At 34.6% G+C, this 25,592-nt stretch overlaps 1 protein-coding gene across 6 annotated transcripts in view; it reads left to right on the top strand.

Moving 5' to 3' along the window:
* LOC149769970 (uncharacterized) overlaps nt 1–25,592 on the top strand; it is a 206,870-nt gene that overhangs the window by 25,084 nt on the left and 156,194 nt on the right. For 5 of the 6 annotated variants that reach the window (XR_016418996.1, XM_089949582.1, XM_089949581.1 and 2 more), the window contains exons 2-3: nt 4,983–5,031; nt 6,044–6,114. The gene's annotated coding sequence lies outside the window, so the exon portion shown is untranslated. Of the gene's footprint in view, nt 1–361; nt 731–4,982; nt 5,032–6,043; nt 6,115–25,592 lie in introns of all 6 variants that reach the window. The other variant, XM_089949580.1, reaches the window with a different exon arrangement.

Raw genomic sequence — 25,592 nt, 5'->3', positions numbered from 1 at the left:
ATAGACATTGCTGTAAGTTTTCTGTTGATATCTGCATTGTATTTGTCAGCAGTTTGAGGTTTTGTTTACAGTTTTTCATTTGCTTATATTTCCATGATGACTGCTTAGACAATTCATCATATTACAATGCATGCCCCTATGACCTTTTACTCAAGGTTGTATTTTAAATAAATTTGGGTTAATGGCTTTGGCTCAGTCTTTATATGACCACATTAGATTATGATGTCCATCAGTCTGTTAGCAATTCTGTTTCGGCACAAAATCTTAAATTGTTCACAATCTACATTTGCCAAATTATATTGATGGTTTTCACTTTGGGTAAATGAAATGCACTAATTATTTTTGGGGAAAATTTTTTAAGGTCAATGTTGCTGTGACTGAAAGAAGAAAGATAGTTTCCACACAATCATCATGGAATAGGAAATTCTTACCATTCTCATGAGTTAAAAAAATGAGAACACAGTGGAAAATTATAAACTTTTATGCACATGGAAGGAATAATGCAACAGCAGTGCAAGGAACACTGAACTTGTAAAATTCAACATAATCAGATCAAGACAGGGCCATCAGCATTTAAAACAACAAACAGTACCAGGATTCATGAGGTGATGGAAGAAGGTCCAGAACTGAAGGATTTTGATCCTAATCCTGCTGTGGAGACATTTGTTAAAGTTTGTTCAGGAAAATAGTGAATGTATTGCCTAAAAATGAAATTAAAAAAATGAATGGAGTAAGTTTCTTTTTCTAATGTCTTGGAAAATTTATATATTTGAAATGGAATCAATCAAATTAAATTAAATGTTATATAGAAAAGAAGTGCAATCCCTTGATTCATTCTAGCTGCACACAAAGAATGGTATGGTAAAGGCATTGAGGATTGTTATAGCTGTAACAGCACAATCACAATTATCAAAGTTGTGAACTGCCTTTAATTTTTTATTCTATTACTATAATGCTAAATATTGCATAGTGAATGAACATTAGCAATCTGATGAGATCTGTGGCAAAATAATACATTCATAATATCTGAAATTATTGCAATGGAAAAAGTATTGTTATTGGATTGCAAGGTTTAGTGCTGGGACTGCATCTTTTTCAAGGAAACAGTTCAAGACTAACTTTCAAAGTCCTGTAGAGAACCCAGGAATGGGGTTTTCACTGAAAGATTTCAAATTATGGCTTTTTCGCTGTACATCATTAGGTTCTATCAGTCTATTAAATATTTTCTTGCCAGCTGAGTACTTGTTTTTTTATATTTATTGTCCCTATGTGATCGATGTCTTGCCCAGGTGTTGGTGTCCCACTCAAAGTTTCCTTGACTATTACATGGATAAATTATACACTTATGGGTTTTATCAGCAAGCTCTCTAATTTCAGTACAATGTCTTTTACAGGGTGTCAGTTACAGTATAAGCTGGATCATCCCACTTTAGTTGTCATTTTTAGATTAACAATGTATACAGCAATCAACATACACATACCAAATTCATATACTGTACTGACCATTTAATTTTCATAATTGGGGGGTGCATGGGCTGCAATTTTCTCTTAACCTGAGATATTTTACTTTATTTTATCTCAAGATAATTAATGTTTTCAAATAATATAATGTATATAATATGGTGCTATTTTACTGCAAATCAGAGCAAGATATTTTTCCAGCTATTGATAGACAGGCACCTGCCCCCAAAAGATGAAATTGTTGGTCCCTATTGTAATTGATGTATACCATAGGTCTCCTATCTGTAGAGTTGTGTGTATGTGTGTGTGTGTTTATGTGTGTGTGTGTGTGTGTGTGTGTTTTAAATCTGTATGATATCACCAATCCTCATTTTGTTGCCACTGTCATTGTAATGAATTGATGACAATATGACCATGGCAGTATATAACATCACTTTGCCATACATAATAATGTTGAACATTTTTATAGCATAGCTAAATCATAAACTGTTTTGCAAAACTCTGAAGTGTTGTACAAGTATAAGTTCCCTTTATTTATATGACCTATACATGTGTAGTCAGGCTATGGATTTGGACTGATGACAAAATTTCCTCTAGGCTGAATCACCTATGCAGTATCTCATTGTAAATTACTTTTATCATAATGAGATAGGGAAATTGAATATGGCCCAGACTCCTGGCTATGTAAAGTTGATATTAGCAGTATGGTAGCTTGTGTCAGATACATTTATAAAGTCAAGTCATTTACTCATCTTCCACTCAGCTTCATGTTTGATGAGGGTCATATACTGTTCAAATTTTGTATATTTACATTAAACAGGGGACATTGGGGTACTTTAAATTTGGTTTGGCTATGTCTTAACACATTAGTCCCTGGTGACTAGTTAAAGTTGCAGTAGGTAGTAGCTGAGCTCTGTAGTGTCAAGGTCATGTATGATATACTAAAGTGGGTGGTATTATAGAAAGGTAGACAGATGTAGCTCTACAATGATACCAAATAATCTGGAATTTCTAGTTGCACTACAATATATGAAGGGAAAAACTTTATTTTTAGGATCTGATTTTTTTTCTACCCAAAATTCGCTTGTGGTTGGAATCTGATTTTGTGTCTGGATTTTAGACTTTTTGGTCTCAGATCTAAGGCAAACCAGTATGAACTATAGACAGACTGATGAACCTTTGCAAAAAGTAGGATAAGATGGCACTTAGAATAAAGAGTAGTCTCGATACAAAAATAATGGGTCTGTTAACCGATTTGGCCCTGATCCTGTCTGTAGGCATGATGAAGCTGTACCCTATTTCTGAGCTCTGCAGCATCAAGGTCATTTAAGAGACACAAACATGGGTGGTATTACAAAAAAGCAGACAGATATAGCTCTAAAATGATATCAAATAATCTGGAAGTTTTAGTTGCACTACACAAACCGAGAGAAAAACCTCATTTTTGGATCCGTTTTTTTTTCTCACCCAAAATTTGCTCGTGGTTGGAATGCAATTTTTTTCTTCAGATTTTAGACCTTTTGGCCTCAGATCTAAGGCAGACCGGTCTTAAATGCTTATAGGTGGGCATTTGGAATAAATTACGGTCTCCATGTGAAAATGATGGGTCCATTAAGCAAAAAAAAAGAAGGAAAAAAAAAAGAACTCCAACTTTTACCCTTCTGCTCATGCACAAGCAAAATAACCAATGGAAAATGATGCTTCTAATACAATTAGGCATTAGTCTCATGGGAAATCTGTTGAAAGCTGATGTATTATGATGTATTCAGAAAAAGTCCCCCAAATGTCTTTCCTATGCACATTTCAGGCGAAAACGATAAAATCCTCTGGGGCCAAATGAATTAAGCAAAAAAAAAAAAAAAAAAAAAAAAAAACCTCCAACTTTTACCCTCTGCCCATGCGTGAGCCAATAGCCAATGATAAACTATGTTTCTAACACAAATAGGCAGTATGTTATTGCAAGATCACCTGGAAGTTAGTGTTTTCGGATGTATTCAGCTTTCAAAATGTGTTTTCTAGTCAAATGTCAGACAAAAATGACAAAAATCTCCAGCGGTTAATGTGTTAGGGTGGGGATTCTGTATCCTTTCAGCACTTCTCTACTTGTTATTCTCAGTGCATTAATGGTTAACTGGATATTTATGAATATTTATTTAATGATATATTTGCAGTAAGGCTTTAAATGCTTGAACTTGTCCAATCTTCAGTATGTATCAGTGCAGTGTTCGTTCCAGTAATGGTAAAGGTGTAGTTAAGTGTCCCCTTGTGAGGTCAAAAGTGGGACACTGAAAGAAGAAAAAAAGTGTCGTGAATATATGTACCTATTTTTTCATTATTCAGGAAATTAAACATGTATTATTATCACAGGCACTTGCATTATGGATTTATTAATTTGCAATAAATATTCCCATTTTTCAACATTACATGCTTAGAATTGTTGATGCAGACTACGGCATGATTTTGTACAGTTATCTTTTCTGCTAAGATAACAGGTCCGCTGTTCAGGACATGGTTATTGTAGTACAGTACATATAACTGCATGGTTTTCTAGTTTCCCGTAAAGGGAATGTTTTTCTCAGGTTTCCTTATTTACTCAAATAACCATGACCAATGCTCAGGACATGGTTGTTTTCACAAATAACTGTTGAAAAGTTGCTCTGATGTGAGTTCTTTTGACACGTCCACAAAAGATGCTTCAATGAAAAATTGTAGCAGTGGGTTAGTTTAGGGTGTTTGATTGTGGGGTTTATGCTAAGTTAATAAAAAAGCACTCCAAAAATAAACAAAATATGTGAAAGCCGTTCATTATATTTGCAAGCCCTGCCTTTATTTACTTTTTGAAATCTCTTGATTTTTATTTATTTATTCAAGTTTAGGATGGGATTTCCTCACAAAATTTCAGTTCTAAAATGGCCCTGCAAAGTGTATTTTTATTGAAATGTTGGATGTTATATAAATAACATCATTACAATGCAGATGAATAATTCTCAACTCACTGAGTTTGCGCCAGTTTTCTCCTTGTAGTATTTTTGAGTTGTGGGGACTCAGTGATGAGCATGCCGGACTTGAAGTGCATGGGTTAAAAAATCTTAACGTTGAATAGCATGGGTCAGCTACTATGTTGTTATCTTGGAGAAGGTGCATTCCGCCAGTTGCCTTGGCACTAAATAATTTACATGTTTTGCTGTATTTTAAAACACCAAACCGATTAAAAAAATACTGAGTATCACACTTTGTGCTGCTTTCATTATACATTAGTTTTTAGCTCCCATGTGAGGAATTCAGTCATTTGTAGCAGTGTAAAGTAGTCCCTGAAAATCAAGAACAGTGGTCGACACACAGAAAACAACTGGCCATTGAAGTTGCATTTTCTGATACAAGATCAGAGTCACATCCTCCCAGGATGCATTATTTTGGATTGTTTTGTGTTTTTTTTTTCTGAAAATAATTGACTCAAATGCACTGGATATTTTTGTGTGCAGAAAAACTCATTGTGGACATTTTTCTTCTTTTTCTTTCAGGTCCTGACTAACAGGTATTGGTGCTTGTTCTTAAAGGTGAACTCAGAAGGTACCTAATAGTTTATATTTTAATATAGCCATTAGCCACTAATGTTTTGGATAAATAAATATATAATATAGATAAATATTGATCTGTGAGTGAAATTGATGTGTATACTAACCTGATATTTTACTGTCTACAAAATAAAAGCATAGACTTTTATTTTTGTTTTTAGATTTGGCATATTTTCGTTGTTTCACTTGGTACACAACCTCAACTTAGTAAGACTCCATTAACTTCACAACAAAGGGAAGTAAGTAAAATGTTTTATTTTTGTATGAAATTACTTGTTGGGGCAAATTTTAATTCTGTTTTAAGCATGTAATTGATTCTCATATGGTCAGATAATGGTCATAACATGTATATTCTGGTGTCAGGTGAAACATAAGTTGTAACTTGCAGTAAATGTGACGGTTCAGTAATAGGCATTTCAATGTGTTTATCTGATGTGGACAGTATTTGGTGATGTATCCCTTTGCAGCTAAGACATGTCTTATTCTCTTGGAGAAACATCTGAAGAGAGATTCTATATAAGCTTGACTTAAGGAAACCTAGGTTTCCAGATCAACCAGATACGGTGCATTTTAGATTCACTCTCAGAAATCCACCTTTAATGTCAAATTCTAACTTGCGATATTACAATCTGTGGATTAAAAGGTCAGTGCCTTGGTCAGAGTTTTTGAAATCTCTTTACTAGATCGAATATGCAGGATACACAACCTGCCTCACTAGCGCACATACAGGAGGGTCTATAAATATTAAGAAATGATGGATATCAGTAGTGAGAAGTGGGTGTGAGTTAAGTGGTTGAATATTCATTTGAATTTATTTTTAATATATCTAATCTTTGAAAGATATCTGAAGCCTCATTCTAAGTTTTTTCAACATGCATGACAAGTGTACCAGCGAAAACATTATGCAGCATGTCATGGCTTTTTTGCATGTTAAATATGGATATATTTACGTATGATAAACCATTGATTTAGGTAAGATATTTTAATTATATTACATGTTCTTGCAGTGTTCTCAGTGTTCGATTATTCACTTGAAAGGAGTTTTAAGACAATACTGTGAGTGCAAGCTCTAACACAGGTAGGATTTGCATGTTTTTAAACTTTTTTATTCTCCCGCCTTTGCTTGATTTGATCAGCGTGATAATACAATGCAGGTCAATTTTTAATTGATTGTAACAATGCATCCAATGCATGATGGGGATGAAAACAAAGTCAGTACTTAACTAGGTTCTAATGTTGTAAAGCGCTTAGAGCTTGTAAAGATTAGGTGCTATACAAAGTCCTCATTATTTTTATTATTATTATTATTATTATTATTAATAAAAGCGCTCATGGGCATTGCCACCTTTATTTACTTCTTTATTTAATCTCAGGAATTGTCCCTTGTCCACATTTTTTCCACTGTTGGTGATGTGACACTTTTCAAAAGGTGCACAGTTCATGCAGATTTTCATATATTACTGATAGTTGGGGATGTTCCCTATGCTGTAAAAGAAATAACCAAGATTGATATTTTATTTCCAGATTTAACCATATTATTCCAAAGTCATACATGTAAAAGGGGACATTGAAGTACATATGAACACTTGAAATTATGAACAAAACAGCAGCAGTTTCAGTTATATATATATATATATATATATATATATATATATATATATATATATATATATATATATATATATATATATATATACGAACTTGAGGCATAAGAAACCTACAATGTATGTAGTATTCATTTTATTTTATTTTATGAGCTCCTAGTTTAGTTTCATTTAATGCAATTTCCTCCACTCGCTGGCTTTGGGTCCCCACATAATGTAAGCATAGGAAAATCTTATTAAATCAGTTTAGGCTACTGGTACTTGGCATGCAGTTAATGTAGTTTTGCCATGCAATGAGGTTGAACATCAGGTGAATGTATTTAGCTGTGAATGGTGGCCATGTGTTTCTAATGTTATGTTGGCTAAGTATGCAAGAACCTGGATAGAGGTAGTGCTTAAAATATATACCTGGAGAGTGAAAATGCGTGTGTACTATTGCTAGATAAATATGTATATATATGATCCTGAAATTATAATGGCTCTTGCTGTCTGGACATATTTTCCACAAAATTAACATGGCAGTCATATATTTGTGAAATTGAACTATAAAAACATTCAAAGGAGATATAAAAAGTTGTGACCATAAAGAAACTGCAGCTTTTGTTTTGGTATTATGCTTCATTGATTAACTGGTTTCATAGAAAGCTTATTATTCTTAAAAAAAATCTGTTGTAAAAAAAGTAATTATTGGTGGACAACAAGCTAATTTACTGCCTTGAAAATATATAATACCTAATTCACATTTTCATTAAAGTTGGACAGTGCAGTTTTATTTGATCAGGCATTCAAATAAGTCTTGGAGGATATAATACCTAATTCACATTTTCAATAAAGTTGGACAGTGAAGTTTTATTTGATCAGGCATCCAAATAAGTCTTGAAGGATGATAGTTGACGTTGTTGTGAATATCATTTTTCTTGATTTGAGCTAATGATGGAGATAAGGTATTCTAAAGTTATCATGGGTGGACACCCCACATTACACACCATATATGTGAAGGACAGATGTAAAGTTGTAGCGCAGGCCCCAGGGCAATCATTACATTGTAAGCATTCGTACCTCTTTTGTTTTGTGGCAGTCAAGTCTTGAAACAATCGGGGGAAAAACATGATGACAAACGAAGCTTAGTTGTTGAAACCTTTTAATTGGGGGCCCCGAGTGGCCAAAAGTGCTTTCTGTTACGGATCACTGCCATCTCACCTCTGTCTTTGTGGGTTCGAGTCTTGGATTCGGCCAATGTGGGTATGTGAGAAAGCTTGCCAGTAGCTTCTCATGGGTCGTTGGTTCTTTCCGGGGTTTTCTTGGGTTCTTCCTCCACCATTAATACTGGCTGCCATGTATAGCCTATCATGTGCTGAAAAATGGCGTTAAACCCCACAACAACAACACCAACAATAACAACCTTTTGATTGTCTGATAAAGAAACGACAAGTTGATGATATGTTGTTTGACAACTCCTATGACTGATGTCTGGTTGCTAAGAGTATGTGTCGATTAAAACCTTTGATCTACCTGTGTGTGTGTGTGTGTGTCAGTGTGTACTTAAGGTGCTTTAGTTCCTTCTGAATTTAGATCCTTTTTACATCAGACCCATTGTATTGTTAAACATAGCTAAAATAAACAAATAAATAATTCATCAGTTAACTTCTTGTGACAAAATGCTAAAGTAGAAGGCTGAGCTTTTTTTGGCCAAATAAAAAAAAAGTGCAAAATACTAAGTAAATTTAATCTTGGATTCATATTGCCAAAATATATGATTGTGTCACAAATAAATAAACCAAGGTGAAGGAAATGCTTTGCTTTCATACACTTGTTTGTGAGCTTTCACCAGTATAATCATTGGCTGGTCTGTTTAAAATTGTATAACTTTCTTGTATCTGCCTAAATATATGTGGTTTTTATAATTTTACCTGCCAGACTTGCACTGTGTGTTTGATGGTAGTCATTGAAAGCCATCGGTAGCCAGCAACATGTAGGAATAGACAGTAGAACATTGAAAATTCAGTGCATGATGGGCCCAGAATTTTAGCTCTGCAGGTGATAGACTAAGAAGAGCTTATGGGATGACCTGTTCTGTCATCTCACTGTTAGCACAGGTTTTATATTGCTTCTTTTACTAAACTAATTGGTGGATTGCCACAAAGAACTTAGCACACACATTCATGTTTGTCCTAAATGAACATGGTGCTGTTGGAACATCCACTACAGCATCAAAGTGGCCATCTTGAACATTTTTTATTGCTACTTCTCTTGAGTTAGAGTTTGAGTTAGATAATCATCATGGGTTTTCACTGAAAGACTTCTTATGATGTCCAGTTGTCCTAAATGAATATGGTGCTGTTTTGATGTCCATTTTGGCTGCCTTAGTAACCATGTTGAAATTCTTATTATTGCTACAATATTGATTTTAACCAAAAGACTTATAATGTCTGTTTCATCCTACGTCAGAACAGTGCTGCTTGGGTATCCATTATGTCTGACACAGTGACTGTCTTGAAAATCTTGTTATCACTACTTCTCATATCAAAGAAAGACATCTTATGATGTCTAGCATATTGGCCTTAAATGAAAATAGTGCCTATATGGCTACAACTGCAGCCATTTTGAAAATCTCATTATTGCTACTCTTAAAGTCATATCAACATTGGCTTGTAGCCCAATAAAACTACTATGGCAGCCATTTTGAAACTCTTGTTATTGCTACTCCGAAACAGAAAGTTACTTTGATATGGAATATTTACCAGATAAATTATGCATACATGCCACCCATTATGCTTTTGGGGTATTCATTACGCTTTTTTCCCACCAAAATGTATTTTTTACGCTGACCTGTGAATGGATTAAGCTTTCTTAGTACCATAAATAAAATTAAAAAGAAAGCAATAAAAAGTTGTTTCTGTAATTTTTATTATCATCTTGTTAATTCCACTCATAAAAATTTGATAATATTCTTATAAAGATTACTGCTGCATATGAATAACATACAAATACTTTCCTTACTTGCTATTTATAGCAACTGTATATTGTCCATTTCCTAGAAAAATGACAGGTTTCTTCAAATTTGAACTTTGCCTCACAGATTCATTATATTGATAAGCTATTAGCTAGCAGACCAGTCTATACTTTTAAAGAAAATCGTGCCACATATTAAGCGAAATACTTTACAGTGTGTTTTGTGGATTTTATATGACAGAAAATGTTTGAGCAGATGGATCTTTTTAAACTTCAAAACATGTCAGATCAGAAAAAGGACTAAGGAACACCACTTTACAAACTTTAAAAGAATAATATATGATCATGCTCATTGTAAACTTCCAGTTCACAATCATTTAGTGAAAATAATACATGTAGATTAGTCAGTGCTGAATACAAATAATTTTTCAGTATATTTTGTGTTTGTATTCTGGTTCTAATCCATACTTATTTTTCATGTTTTGACAAGACCTTTGACCAGCTGCAGAACCAGGTTTGTGGCAAAAATAAATGTATAATTTTCATAGATACTGTAATTCTGGCATGTAATATACAGATGACAACTTTTTATGCCCAGATTATGCTTTTTTGCCACTTATAATAGCAATAATTATGCTTAAACCTCTCAGGGTGTTGCCATGTATGATTATGATATATAATTGGTCTTAAATGAAATGGTGCAGATCTGATGTCAAATATGTTGGCAATAGCAGTCTTGAATGTCTTGTTATGGCTACTCTTCAGTAGAAAGTCATATCAACATGTCGTTTTCACTAGAAGACTTGTGATGCCTAGTTGGCGCTAAATGAAAACGATGCAGATCTGACAGTCCAGCTGTTGTGACCGTCTTGAAAATGCTGTTATTGCAATTTCTCCAGAATTGATGTTCGTATGAGCATAGGGTTTTAACCAAAGACTTCCTGTTATCTACTTGGTACTAACTGCAAATGGTGCTGGCCTTGCAAATATGGCTGTCATATTGGCCCCGTTGAAAATCTTATCGCTACTCGTCCTGAATAAATCATCATCTTGGCATGTGTTTTTCACCAAAATTCTTCTACTGATGACTAGTTTGTCCCAAATGAAAATGGTGCATCTTACATGCAACATTGCTTCCAGGTGGTGAATTTGAAAATTTTGTTGCGCTTGAAATGGTTTAAAAACTCAGCACTTAAAAATAACAAAACAGTCTTATCTTGAATTCCAGGAATTCTTTTTGGATAGTAGAGTGTCAGTTCCTTTGAGGGACTTCTTTTATTGCGAATGTTTGGTTGTTTTGAGCTTTCCCAGTTAGCAGGCAAGATAACACTTTACAGACAAACTGTAAAAGTCCATCTGGTGGTACTGAGTAGTCAAGATTTTAATTGTTTACTGACCAGTATATATAAAAGATCAATATTTTGTTATGCAAGTTACATTCATTTCTTTGTCTTGCCTTTGAATGGTGTGACTTGGGGATATACTTTTCTGATGGCAAGGTTTGTATTTGTTGTATATGCATCAGGTTTGTACTTTGTATGCCAGTATCCCAGGTGTTCTACCTTTGTCGTCATAATTGACCTATTGGTAGAGCAGACATAGCCCCCTACTCCTTGGCATATCACATCGTAATATCAAAGCATGTATGTTGACACTTGCCCAGTGTGAATTAGTGTTAATTTTTTAGTGCATAATTACAATTTCATGAAAAATGGTTGAAATATGTTGAAGTTACATGTATGATGATTTAAATTTACATAGGATATGTAGTGCCAGTCTGATAGGTGATGGACATCAGGCCAAAATGTTCGAAGTGATGGACATCAGGCCGAAATGTTTGAGGTGATGACATTAAGCTAAAATGTTTGAGGTGATGACATTAGGCCAAAATGTTTGAGGTGATGGGCATCAGGCAGAAATGTTTGAAAAGTTGCCATTGCACCAGTAAATTATATTATACTCACACCATTGCAAGTGATAGTATTAGCTAGCAGTTTATAGGTATTGGTATGTGTTAGAGCTTGAGTGAGATTGGGTGATACATTAATTCTACTTGTAGAAGAGGGACTGTGTTTCAGTTATTAGAATTGTATTGTTTTGACTGTGTAATGTTTAAAAAAATCATATGTTTGATATGGTACCTATTGATATGGACATAGGATAAAATGTGCTTGGAAGTGTTGAAAGGAGAAGGTGGATTTATGCATGGTTTTCTTTTTGGAAGCTATGACACATTTTTTCACTTCAGACCTCTGTTATCCATATAACCCATACTGCTTTGAAAATGGGTTTCTGGGCATATTGGGTGAGTAAAAGGCTTTTAGTTATATAGTTTTGCAGGTGTGGTTGCCGCAAAAGACTGGAGGATAAATAGCAAAGAGTGTACAGGGTGCTGGCTGTTGTATTACTGATCATATTCTTAATTGTCACCTTGCTGCCTGTATGACAACTAGATTAACCAGCAGGTGTTGATGTGCATTGGTGAGGAAGAATATCAGTCACTCTCACATCTGTGCTACATTAACTATTGATGTCAGGTGGGTGATATGAAGATATTTACACCTGCCTGTCTTGTAAAAGAAATTAAGGACTTCTCAGGTAAATTGGTTCTTCCGAAAGTAAATATTGTTACATGTACTGCAAATAATTCTCATGTAGAGAATGCTAGCAGAGTGATACACATACTGAGAATAGTGGTGTTGTACAGAGTGGTGCTGTGAGAATATTAGTGTCATACAAAGGGATATTGAGAGAATGCTAGTGTCTTACATGGGGATACTGAGAGAATATTAGTGTCTTGCTGAGTGATAATGAGAGAATGCTAGTGTCATACAGAGTGATATAGAGGGAATACTAGAATCATACAAAGGGATACGGAGAGAATATTAGTCTCATGCAGAGTGGCATTGAGTGAATGTTAGTGCCATACAGAGTGATGCAGAGAATATTAGTATCTTACAGAATGATATTTAGAGAATATTAGTGTCATACAGAGTGATACAGAGAGAATACTAGTGTCATACAAAGGGATACTGAGAGAATGCTAGTGTCATACAGAGTGATACAGAGAGAATATTAGTGTCATGCAGAGTGGTATTGAATGGTAGTGCCATACTGAGTGATACAGAGAATATTAGTGTCATAGAGAGTGATATTGAAAGAATATTAGTGTCATACAATGATACGGAGAGAATACTAGTGTCATACAAAGGGATACTGAAAGAATACTAGTGTCATACACAGTGATATTGAGAGAAAGCTGGTGTTTTACAGTGATACAGAAAGAATGCTAGTGTCATACAAAGAGATACTGAGAGAATGCTAATGTCATGCAGTGATATTGTGAGAATGCTGATAGAGATAATATTAGTGTCATACAGAGTGATATTGAGAGAATATTAGTGTCATACAGAGTGAATGCTAGTGTCATACAAAGGGATACTGAGAGAATATTAGTGTCATACAGAGTGATATTAAGAGAATGCTGGTGTCATACAGACTGATACAGAGAGAATATTAGTATCATGCATTGATACAGAGAGAATACTAGTGTCATTCAAAGGGATACTGAGAGAATACTAGTATCATCCAGAGTAATACAGTGAGAATGCTAGTGTCATACAAAGAGATACTGAGAGAATGCTAATGTCATGCAGTGATATTGAGAGAATGATGATACAGAGAGAATATTAGTGTCATACAGAGTGATATTGAGAGAATGTTAGTGTCATACAGTGATACAGAGTGAATGCTAGTGTCATACAAAGGGATACTGAGAAAATACTAGTGTCATACAGAATGATATTAAGAGAATGCTAGTGTCATACAGAGTGATACAGAGAGAATATTAGTATCATACATTGATACAGAGAGATACTAATGTCATTCACAGGGATACTGAGAGAATACTAGTGTCATCCAGAGTAACAGTGAGAATGCTAGTGTCATACAGAGCGATATAGAGAGAATGCTAGTGTCGTACAGAGTGATATAGAGAGAATGCTAGTGTCAGGAGTGATACAGCGAGAATGCTAGTTCATACAGAGTGATAGAGAGAGAGAATACTAGTGTCATACAGAGTGATATAGTGAGAATGCTAGTGTCAGGAGTGTTACAGCAAGAATACTAGTGTCATATAGAGTGATACAGAGAAAATACTAATGTCATACAGAGTGACATTGAGCTGTGCAAGTGCATGCACATTATTAAGTTAATTTTATGGGTTTTATTAACTTTTTTTTAAAGATTTATATAGATATTGAATGACCTTGACACAAGCCGAATAAAATGCCTTAATTTTCCTCATGGTGTAGTTCATCTTTTAATGGCTTCAGTGATGTGCTTGCATTTAGCTCAGAACTTTAAGGTTGGGGTATGTTGTATGCATAATTTCCTTCCTTTGGTCTGAAATTTCTAGAGAGGTTAACTATCATCTATACATGTACATACATTAGAATTCTAAGAGTTGATTGCATGGTGGCATTGGAGGCCTCAGCTATTGTGGCTACTCAGGTTTATGATGCATGAATTTTGACCATAAAAACATAGTATTGATGACTCCCATTATCAACTCACAACTTCTAAAGAAGCATTGTCTATCTGGTATTCTAGAACTGATAGTTTCACCCACCCCTTTTTAAAAAAGGGAGAAATTGTATGAATATAGGAGAGATTTGTCAAAGTAATAAAGGTTGGTCTTGAGTACTACTATGTGATTTTTTTTTTGTGTGGTGCATTTTTTTCATTTTTCAGTGTAATCTTTTAGTGTGAATAAAGCAGACACTTGTACTGAAATAGACCCTGACTCAACATTATTACTAATAACTGCAAAACATGAAGTTCATCACCAGCAGGGCATTGACTGTAGTGGCACTAGGCAATAGATTTGACCATATAATTGTATATAGCTGATTAAGGAACCTTTATCCTTATCACAAATTATGCTGTTCCAATGTTTTGTTGCATACATTTCTTTTTCTTAGAAATTTGCTGTCCTTTTTTATGCTTGGGTCATTTGCATGACTTTTTATATATTTTGTATTGACATAGAAGGGCAGTTTTAATTGAGGTGATGATGAATGATGGTTTAATTTGATGATTAAGGTGTACCAAATGTACCATGGGAAGGTTGAGTTAAATGGCCACATAGTATATTATTCAGTGCAAGGTCTTCGTCAGTTGAATGACCCTGTTAGGTTTTTTTTGGGGTGTGTTTGTATTTCATACATCAAACGAGAAACATTCAGAGACCCAGAGCTGTCTTTACATAATGCACTTGCAGATCAGAGTCCACTTTGTTTATGTGTGGGTCAGCGGCTTAGATTAAAATTTCTGAGTGCAGAATATGACTACAGATCAGGATCCATGAATTACTGAGGCATTTGGTTGTGTTTCATGCACAAGTAAATACATTATAATTGTGTTACCAGTCATGAATGGGAAGTGCTATAATTTTGTAGGTTGGGCTGTTGCAGTGTATAAATAATATATGATAATATATGATAAAACTGCTTACCTTTTGTGCTTTGTTGTATGGAACTTCAATCTCCAACATTGCTTGTTGAGAACTTGAATGAAATTCAAGGTAGTGGTATGAACTAGTTAAATCTGATCATTTCTTCTGTTTGCAGGTTAATTGCCTAAGTACTTTCATGCAATTATATATCAACAATTGGTGTCTTTTACTTGCCACCTTTTACTATGACCAGTCCCACAAGCCTTTTTAAGGGGATTTTTTAAGACTGTGGACAAGTGCTGTAAAATTTGCTTGTAAATTTTCATATATTGGACTGAGAACTGAAAGATGTTTATAAAACTCGTTTTCATTAGAGCCAGATTCTGATATAAGCTGTGTATTGGACTGAGAATTGAAAGATATTTATAAAACTTGTGTTCATTAAAGACAAATAAAACACATGTTCATTTTAGCCAGGTTCTGATAGAAACTGTATATTGGACTTACTTTAAAAACAAATCATTAGAGCCATTGTTCATTAGAGCCAAAATCTTACTTAAACTGTTTTGTAATGAGAAATGAAAGATATTTATAAAACTTATGTTTGTTAGTTCATTAGACCCAGATTCTAACATGCCCCAGCTACCAAGTGCAGAGTATCAATTCAGAAGTGTTCTTCATGGTATAGCAGTGTTAGGGACCAGCTTCACACTGCTAAAAGAGACCGCCGTAAAGCTGAGAGGCTCTGGCTTTCCACCAGACTCACTATTCATAAGCAAATCTATGAAGTCGCTAAGAAGAATGTCACAAATATAGTCCATGCAGCGAAATCAGCCCACTACACTACTAAGATCATGGAAAGTTCCAGCTGCAAAGAGCTCTTCGAGATTACTAACAAGCTAATATCAAGGAACAAATCTACACCACTTCCAACTACCTTCTCTCCAGTCGACCTTCTGGACATGTTTGCAAATTTCTTCTGTGAAAAAGTACAAACCATTAGAGATAAGCTTGACACCACAATTTCAGTTGACTCGTCGTCACCATACAGTTGGTATACAGAATTTGAGCGGCAACCATTAGCAGTATTTGAACCTGTCTCAATGGATTTCGTATGTACAATCGTGATGAAGAGTGCACCAAAGTCATGTGAACTTGATCCAATTCCAACATCACTGCTGCTTGAGTGCTTAGATCCAGTATTGCCTTCACTAACTGATGTTATTTCTCATTCACATCCTTTACCTCAAACAATAAATATCAGCAACGCCAACATTAAATTCACACAATCAGTACGAAACCTAGGTGTTGCTCTGGACAGTACTCTCACATTGCACCAACTTGTCATGAACATATGCAAGGCTGCATATCTTGAGCTGAGACGCATCAGCTCAATTCACAAATGTCTTTCAGTTGATTCCACTAAAACACTTGTGTGTTCGTTAGTACTTTCAAGACTGGACTATTGTAACTCAATTCTGTCTGGTTCATCTCAATATCTACTCCAGAAACTTAAGAAAGTTCAAAACACAGCTGCTCGGATCATACTTAGAATACCACGATCAGAGCACACCTCCCTGCTGCTCTGTACCCTAAACTGGCTATCCATTCGATCCAGAATCAAACACAAAATTTGTTCTCTGTGCTACATTTCACTGTCAGACTCCAGTCCAACATACCTATCTGACCTCACCCATGTGTACACGCCAGCAAGATACTTATGCTTCTCTTCTGACAATCGTATACTCATTATTCCCACTACGAAAACAAAGTCATATGGACAGCGTTCTTTTGCATAGCAGGGCCCAGCAATGTGGAATGAATTGCCCACTGAACTTAGACACAAAGACACAGTGATCACATTCAAGAGGGCTCTCAAAACTCACTTATTTCGACTGCAAGAACAAACTTAAAGACCTAATAATGTTTCCTACCTGAAATATTCTCAGCATGTTTTTTATTTTTTAATGTTTTTCTAATTTCATGTTGTTTGTTTTTGTAATAATATGATTATGTTTCTTATCTTATAGGTGTTGTCTAATGTTGTGAAGCGCTTAGAGCTTCTAAAGATTAGGCGCTATACAAAGTCCTCATTATTATTATTATTATTCTTACATAAACTGTGTATTGTAATGAGAAATGAAAGATATTTATAAAACTTATGTTTGTTAGTTCATTAGACCCAGATTCTTATATAAATTGTGTATTGGACTGAGAACTGAAAGATTTTTTTTTGTAAAACTCGTGTATGTTAGAGGCAGATTCATACATGAACTGTATTGGAATGAAAACTGAAAGATGTTTATAAAACCAAAGGTATTAAAAAATTGGTTGAAGTAGGTATAAGTTTCCTTAATGAAGTGAAGCTATATAATTGATTTCATCAACATTTGTGTTTTCCTTCATTTCATTAATTGACTTTGGCATTCCTCAGCTGCCATTGCATTTCCACAGACTGAAATGTATATCAACAAAATTGTCAAATGCATCCACTTGAATTTAATTCCATCAGGGAAAAAACATCATTGAAAGTATTGTCTGACTAAAACAATTAGACTTTAATTATTTTATCAGTGCCAGTATGGACCGCCAAGTATTTCAGAGATTCTTGAAAATTTGGCCTTTAGTTTTCCTGTCAGTCACTAGGAACATGCTGCACACAGTTTGTGTTGGAAGTAAGACATAGCACCCAATCAACATTAATATCGGGGTTGCATCTTACATTGTAGGATTAGATCTGAATGTAATCGGGACTAGTGTCATTGATAATGACCTGCACATTTCAGTAGGGTAATTTTAGACATAGAACCCAACTTATCATACAAAACTTAGTCTTACTTGTCAAGGTATTTATAATGCATTCAGGAAATTTCAAAAAGGCTTAGAGATCAAAACTAACTTGGGGCACTCAATTTTGTTGTTCTAGTTCATACGTTTTCTCTCTGTTATTTAATTGTCTCATTTCAGATGTGTATGGAACATCTGTAACTTGCCTCAATCAACTAACTTGCAATGATCCAATATGCCTTAGTCAGACTTGCAATGATCTGATTTATCATAGTCAGACTTGCAATGATCTGATATGCCTTAGACTTGCAATGATACATTATGCCTTAATCAGACTTGTAATGATCCATTATGCTTTAGTCAGACTTGCAATGAACCAATATGCCTTAATCAGACTTGCATTGATCTGATATGCAATAATCAGACTTGCAATGATCTGATATGTTTTAATCAGACCTGCAATGATACAATATGCCTTAGTCAGACTTGCAATGATCAGATATGCCTTAGTCAGATATTTATATACTTAGTCAGAAGATTACAATAACAACCTTGAACTGAATTCTTAAAATAAGCCCGTTTAATGCCTTTAATACATTAAAATCATTATTCATGTCTCATATATTTTATTTGCATAATCTGTACACACAAGTTTGCAGCTTATCTAACTGATTAGCTCGCAGATTTGTTCTGTTTAGTCATTTCTCTCCTTTCCCATGTCTCCTGTTTGTTTTGGTTTTGGACTGTGATTGCATAATCCTGTTTATTATAACCTGTACTGGTGTAAGTATTATTGATAGTTTCAGTTCATGGAGTTGTTTGTTGACTCTTTCATTCTTGCACTTTTGAAATGGAATGGTTTAATAATGACTGTGATATTACAGTCTTGCATTTATCTTTATAATCAACAGGTTAGTGAAGTGCCAAACATCCCATCAATTTAACTATTAAAACTGTATACCTGTAAGGTCTGTGCTAGAAGCGTGCAAGATATGGTGTCATTATTTAGACTGTTTACATAATCGAGATTTGTTCAGCTGATTGCAAAGAGGATAACATCTTCTGTTGTATGGTCATTTTTGGGTGACCAATTATTGGATCTTTGGATAAACAAAGAGTATTTTCTTGGAAGTTTTATTTTGAAATTGCCAAGATTTTACCAATAAAGCTTGCTGTCCATAAATTTTTAATATTTTGCATGCTCCAGCATCTTAATTTTCATTCACTTCTGCATCACAAATGGTGTGAAATTAAAGCCAGGGAACAGAGTTTACAAAGAATATTCTTCTGATTGTTGCAAAGAATTGCCTGGATAAGATTGTTTGGGTGTCTAGAAAGGTCTTGCCCAAGTTGAGTACTTAGCCATGGTTCTTCAAGCTATTGTGTCAGATCAGTTGTACATACTTTCCAGAACTAATCTGATTAAAATCAGATCTCCACTGTCGTACATGAAGATCTGACAGCAACTGCAATAGTGATCATGTTCTGATGACCTTTGAATTAGCCAATGGAAATACAGCTTTTAGAAATTTGAAAGTGAATCAGATTGTTCAGCACACATTGATGCTCTTCAGCCATACTACTCATTCACCCAAATACAGAGGTATAAGACTTCATCTGATTGGCTGATAAAATTAGTGATTATGGTAATAACATAGATCACCATATCATGACCCCTAAGCAGTCACGGTCAGATCTTCACATAGGACTGTGGAGATCTATTTAAATTAGATTTTGCCCAGAACATAGAAGATTCTGTTTCATACGCAGGACCTTATCATAATGTATCCATTGAAAAAGCTCCGCTTGGAAGTGTTTCAATTATCAGGCAAGCAATGGCCAACAAACTTACTGCAGTCAGTTTCTGATATTTTATGCTGCATTTGGAGACAGCACAGTTGTAATAATCGGACATATCTCCAGTGATGGCTCTGTTTTTATGACAAAAATCAGATGTATCTGTTTTGCTCATTGGTAAATTTTGTTTCAGAATTCTTAACTAGGCTCTTTCATGATGGAGAAGGATACTGTACTATCAACACAGCCAAATCTGCTATTAGCACATTTCCAGTTTTGTCAGATGGTTCAGTTTGCAACACCAATTGCTTACATGTCTCAGAAGCTGAGTGTTTCATGAGATTTAATTTAGCCAAGAATGTAGTCACATGGGATGTTGATATTGTGCTAAGATACAATTGCTTTCACAAGTTTGTAAACTTTCCTTGAAATTTCCCTCATATTTATTGGTTTTGCTTCTGGCATTGCTTTTAGTCAAAGAGGGCAAACCCTTAGTTTCTCAGATCGTAGGAATTTACATGTATAAATAAGAACATAGTTATCTTTAAACATGTACATGATTGGCATTTACTAGTGCTACTTTTTCTGACATTATCTTCCTGAAATATTATCAGAAACCTATCACATCAGACTTGACATTCAGTGCAGATCTGTTTGAATAAGCTCCAACCCAGTGTTATTAAATGTATGCTCTTGATTTATAATATCCAATGATTTGCCTTTTTACCATACTATGCTTGTGTCACATGATACTCTCTAAACATCGCATGGGGTCCCTTTGGGTACTAAAGGTTTAATGGAAAAGGAAAATTAAATGAGACTTGCCAAGTTGAAGTTTGATAATTTCATTGAACCTGTTGTACTGTTTGGGTCCTGGGGCCCCAAGTGGTCTAAAGCGCTCTCCGTTACAGATCACTGCCATCTCACCTCTGTCTGCGTGGGTTCAAGTCTAGGATTCGGCCAATGTGGGTATGCGAGAAAGCTTGCCAGTAGCTTCTCGTGGGTCAGTGGTTCATCCTCCACCATTAATACTGGCTGCCATGCATAGCCTGTCATGTGCTGAAAATGGTGTTAAACCCCACAACAACAACTGTTTGGGTCCACACACCCTCTCAGTGTCTCATCTTGTATCCATTGACCTCTCTAAAGACTGACCAGACACTTGACCTGTTCATCATTTTGTGTGATCCCTAAGAGTACTACAGGTTCAGTGAAATTACCATCAGACTTCAATTTGGCAAGTATCGTTTAATTTTCCAATTCTGTGTGAGTAGTTGGTAATGTTTACATCAAAGCAATGGATGAATTTCAGTTTAATTACTGTATGGCAGTACTGTACATGACTTTCCATAATTTCATCCCATGGAACATAAGATGTCCTTGAATTAATAGTATCTAAACTTGAAAGTTATTTAATATTTGCATTTATGAATTATTGAATGGCTGCGAAACTACATGTACGTTTGAATAATTAACTTTGTATCTTCAAGATCATGCAAGAGTTTAAAGTGACAGCAGCATTTTGTCTTTAAAAAAAAAACAAATTACTGAAGCATGTTAGAACCACACATTTTTCAGAGTTTCTGATTTCTGAAGACTTGAATAATGCTTTATGTAGTCACATGGTTCATTCAGCTGTTTGTCCTTACTTCCAAATAGGGTCAGTGGGATCCCATAATTTTTTTGTGCAACTGACAAGACCTTAAGGTCATCATACTTTGAGCTTCCGTTAATTTATTTTTGGTTTCAGTTTCAGTTCACATGAAATGACATTACAAAAACTGTGGCCTATTTGCTTCTGATTTAGGTTCATAACATCAGCACATTTTGGAAGACAGGTGCCGATCTATCAAATAGCTATTTTTGGATGTTCCCTTTAATATGGAGTTTCCAAGAGCTGTGGTAGCTCAGCATCAGATTTGTATTCCAAAGGTCTCAGGTTTGATAACCTGTCCAGACCAATATTATCAGTTGCCTCTGTGTCATTGGGACAATCACTTAACTCCCGCTTCTTAAGCATGATATACACAATAAAGAACTGTAAAATAGTATTTTAAAAAACAATCCTATAACATAATGAAACAGTGAGATTGTAAGATGAATATTACTGTAGCACCTGCAGGTCTACAGGTTTTGTTGATTGATGATCTCAGGACTGAGTACTGTGGTAGAATATAAACACTCTTGTTGTAACTCAAGATCACAAATTTTATGATCTCCAATAATAAAAAATAAAAAAAGATTTTTCCAGGTAGTTTATACTTTCTGCAGGTAAATTTTTCCACTGTGGTTCTTGGACTTGTGACCAGAAGAATGTTGATTTTATGCCCACCATTGCCAAGATCAGCCTGAATTGGTTACCGTGGTGTGCCCTGATGGGATATTTGTGTTTCATGAACACAGTTGTTGTTTTCTTTTCATTAAAAGAATTCCCCTCAATGGCAGATTTAAAAAAACAAACAAAACTAATGTGATCAGGAATAGTACAGTTACATGTACCAATAGAGATTTCAATAGGAATATGCAAATAGTGATGGAAAGTGTGCACCATTCTGATTAGTCAAATTATACACCAAATGATACCATTAGAGTCATTTGGTTGTTGTTATTGTCTGATTCATTTTGCCACTTTATAGCAAATTATGTTATGTTTGCATGTTAGTAACTTTGAATTTTTGTTTTTGTTAGCTGCTTGTCCTGCAGGGCAAGTAACTTTGAATTTGTTTTTAGTTGACTATTTGTCCTGCAGGCAAGCAACTTTGTAGTTTTTTTTAGTTGACTATTTGGCCTGTAGGGCAAATAACTTTGAATTATTTTTAGTTGGCTACTTGTCATGCCCTTCCTGTACCAATAGTACTTATTTTATGCTGTATAGTTTACTTTATCTGCTTACAGTGTCACTTGTCCAGTCAGATGAGAATCTTGAAATATTGACTTGCTCATTTGCAGCCTCCACTTGTAAATACAGACAATCGGAATTTTGTTTAAACACAATTTATAAGGCAAGGAAGAAAAAAATAAAAGAAAAAGTTCTAAAAGGTCTATGACAGGGTCTTCAACTATATATGCCACCACTGGATTTCTCCTGGTTGTTTGATAACATTTTCTACTTTGTTTATGTGATTCAGAAACTTTTTATGCTTCACTGCCAAAGGGTAATCAGTGTAACTATAATGTTTTCCTGAATACTGATAATAACAAATAATTTGAGTAAGCTACCTTTGATAGCCAAGGTGCCAAGGACTTGACACCTGATCTTACGCTGATAATTCTCTTGTAGGTCTTAATTACATGCATAATTCTTTGTTTAACTTGGAGGAGTTGGTGATTTCTGGGCAAGTCCACTTTGAACTTACGATGGAACAAGATGTTTTGTCATTGTATTGTATGTTTGTTAGAATTTTTCTCAGTGTTCCTTTCAAAGTTTAAATATTAATTCATTGATATGTGATTACTAAAAAGAGTTTACAAGTTTAGTTAACCATCCCAGCACAAAAATGGCTTAATTTAAGAACTATTTTGTAATTATACAAATTATTAAAGTCTTGAAACGTGTAAATATGTATGGCATGTAGGATGATTACTATGAAAGTGGATATTATATAATTTATCAGGTATAAAGTTACAAAATGATGCATTGTGGGGCACAATCATTGAAGCCACAGTTATTTATTTTATATTCCTTGTTAAGTATTTGAACATCTTCACCTGTTATATTTTCTCTTGTGGGACTAAATGTTAACATTTATTTGGAAAAGTACATCTTCCTAACATTTTTTTGGTCGCTTTCTACTTTAACAAATTTAATCAGCACTATTTGGCCACTATTGTGTGGGCATGCTATTAAACACACACACACACACACACAGATGGAAGATGGGAAATTTAAATGTATGTTGCATATTTGTATGATTACTTTGTATACATAACATCCATGGAATATATCAGGTACATGTCAAGATTTTATGGAATGATTGTGAATGAAGTAAAATTGAATGCTTTTGGTGGTGCTCTACAGTTTCGTATTTTGAATAGGGTTAGAATTTTTAAGAAAAAGAATTTCCCTGGGTTTCTTCACTGGTTATATTGGCTATTTAAAAAAGACCTTATATATCATAGGTATTGTTCCAAAAACTTTTAATTCCCTTTATTTTGGTATATAATTGATGGGTGTAATATGGGTTATGGAATATACAGCTTTGCCTTACTCCAGATGTCCACCTTTCAAAAAACCACTAGCTCCAGTTGGTTATTTTCACTTCCTGGACTTTAGATGTAAATTGTAAAAAAAAGTGAGCTGATACCTTTTTTCTACATTTATATGTTTAGTAATTCATCCATTGCACTTACAGAGGCTGGTATTGTCTAGTTGGGAAAAATTCATTTTTCCAATTTTAATAGGTGTAAAGATGGTGTACTTTAGACTTATTCAGGGTGAATTTTTAGTACAGTGGAGCAGTCATTTTAGTTAGCATTGTGCTTAGATCAAGTGCAATTTCCAAAAGTACAATATCTAAAGAAATGTCAGCCACATATTACATCAAAGTAGCATAGAGGTATGCCAACATTCTCTCCACTGTGCATGTTTCAAATGCAAACAACTTCACCTTACATAAGTCACTCTCTCAAAAGTACATAATAACTTGTGAGTGCCCACTTTTAACAAAATATTGGACATAAGGCCATAATTGTCAATGGCGCCTTCTCAAGGCCACAGCTAGTGTCCTCTAAATGCATACAAAAAATTTATCACTTCTATGGAAATATTTAGATCACATGTACATATTTGTCAATCATAAGTTATCCATGACATTGATAACAATCCAGAGCACTTGATTGATTAGATATTTTGCTCTTTGATTTGGAATTAATTGCATGTTTGAAAAATTTGATATGGTATTTTGTGAATGACACAAAGCATGAACTTAGAAAACACTCACTGAGCCAAAATCATCAGGATGTTAATCGTGCCTTTTAAAGTGCATCAAACTGCTTAGTGACCAAGACTACCTTAGTGTTGTTTGGGTCTAAATTGAGCATTTGTCTCGTTGATCATGCACTAGCATTCCAGGTATGCACAGAACAAGTCTCATAGTACTTTCTATTGATTGAAAAACATAGACTTAAAGGAAACGGAATATTCTAAAAAGCTTTTTGACAAAATGCTTAAATTTAAATTGTTTTGTGTAAAATGTATTTATGAGAATATTTACTGATGCATATTTTTAAAAAATGCTCGTCAAGTTTACCATTTTATCGTGGCTTTTTAAAAAATATTTTTTGACATCATTTACATATTGTACTACCATTATTAGGGTTTACATTTAGGAACCATATTAAGAAGCTGCTTCAAGGAATTAGGGACAAGAGCCTAAAATAATTTTTTTTTCAAATGATGTTGTTATCCTCAAAAAGAAATGTAGCAATAAAATGTAAATGTTAACTATTTTGTCTGATAATGAAACAGTAATAGCCTAAATATTTCCACCAATTTTAAATGACAAATTGCTTATTAAATTAGGATTGGCATCCCTATTTAATTCATAAATAATACAAGGCTTCAGTAGTCAAAATATTTAAATATTTCTCACTTTTCCAATTTTGGATCTGACTAAACATTTCATTCTTTAACATAGTACTCAAGAGCCTAGAGTCCTGCATCAGAGAAGCATTTAATTTTTCGAGTATGCACAGATCTTACTGTTTGCATGTGATCCATCTTTTTGATAATCGGTATTTGCAAAGAAGATAGAGTAATGGGCTAACAGTAAACAAACATGCAAGCCAGTGTGATTTCATCACAACCTAAATCACCTACAGTACCTGATATCTCAGTGTAACATCGCCTCTTAGTAGGAGGGGTGGTTAATTGGATTTGGCTGGCGTTATCTAGAGGATAACCTCCCTCAGTATTATAGCCTGGTGAGAGTGAAAAAAGAACAGAATTTCAACAGAGAACGG

The sequence above is a fragment of the Sinohyriopsis cumingii genome, unplaced genomic scaffold, assembly GCF_028554795.1.
Source record: "Sinohyriopsis cumingii isolate HCF-2022 unplaced genomic scaffold, ASM2855479v2 utg002916l, whole genome shotgun sequence".
NCBI lineage: Eukaryota > Metazoa > Mollusca > Bivalvia > Unionida > Unionidae > Sinohyriopsis > Sinohyriopsis cumingii.
Note: the sequence above shows the minus strand (reverse complement) of the source record. Positions and strands in the feature narration are given on the sequence as shown.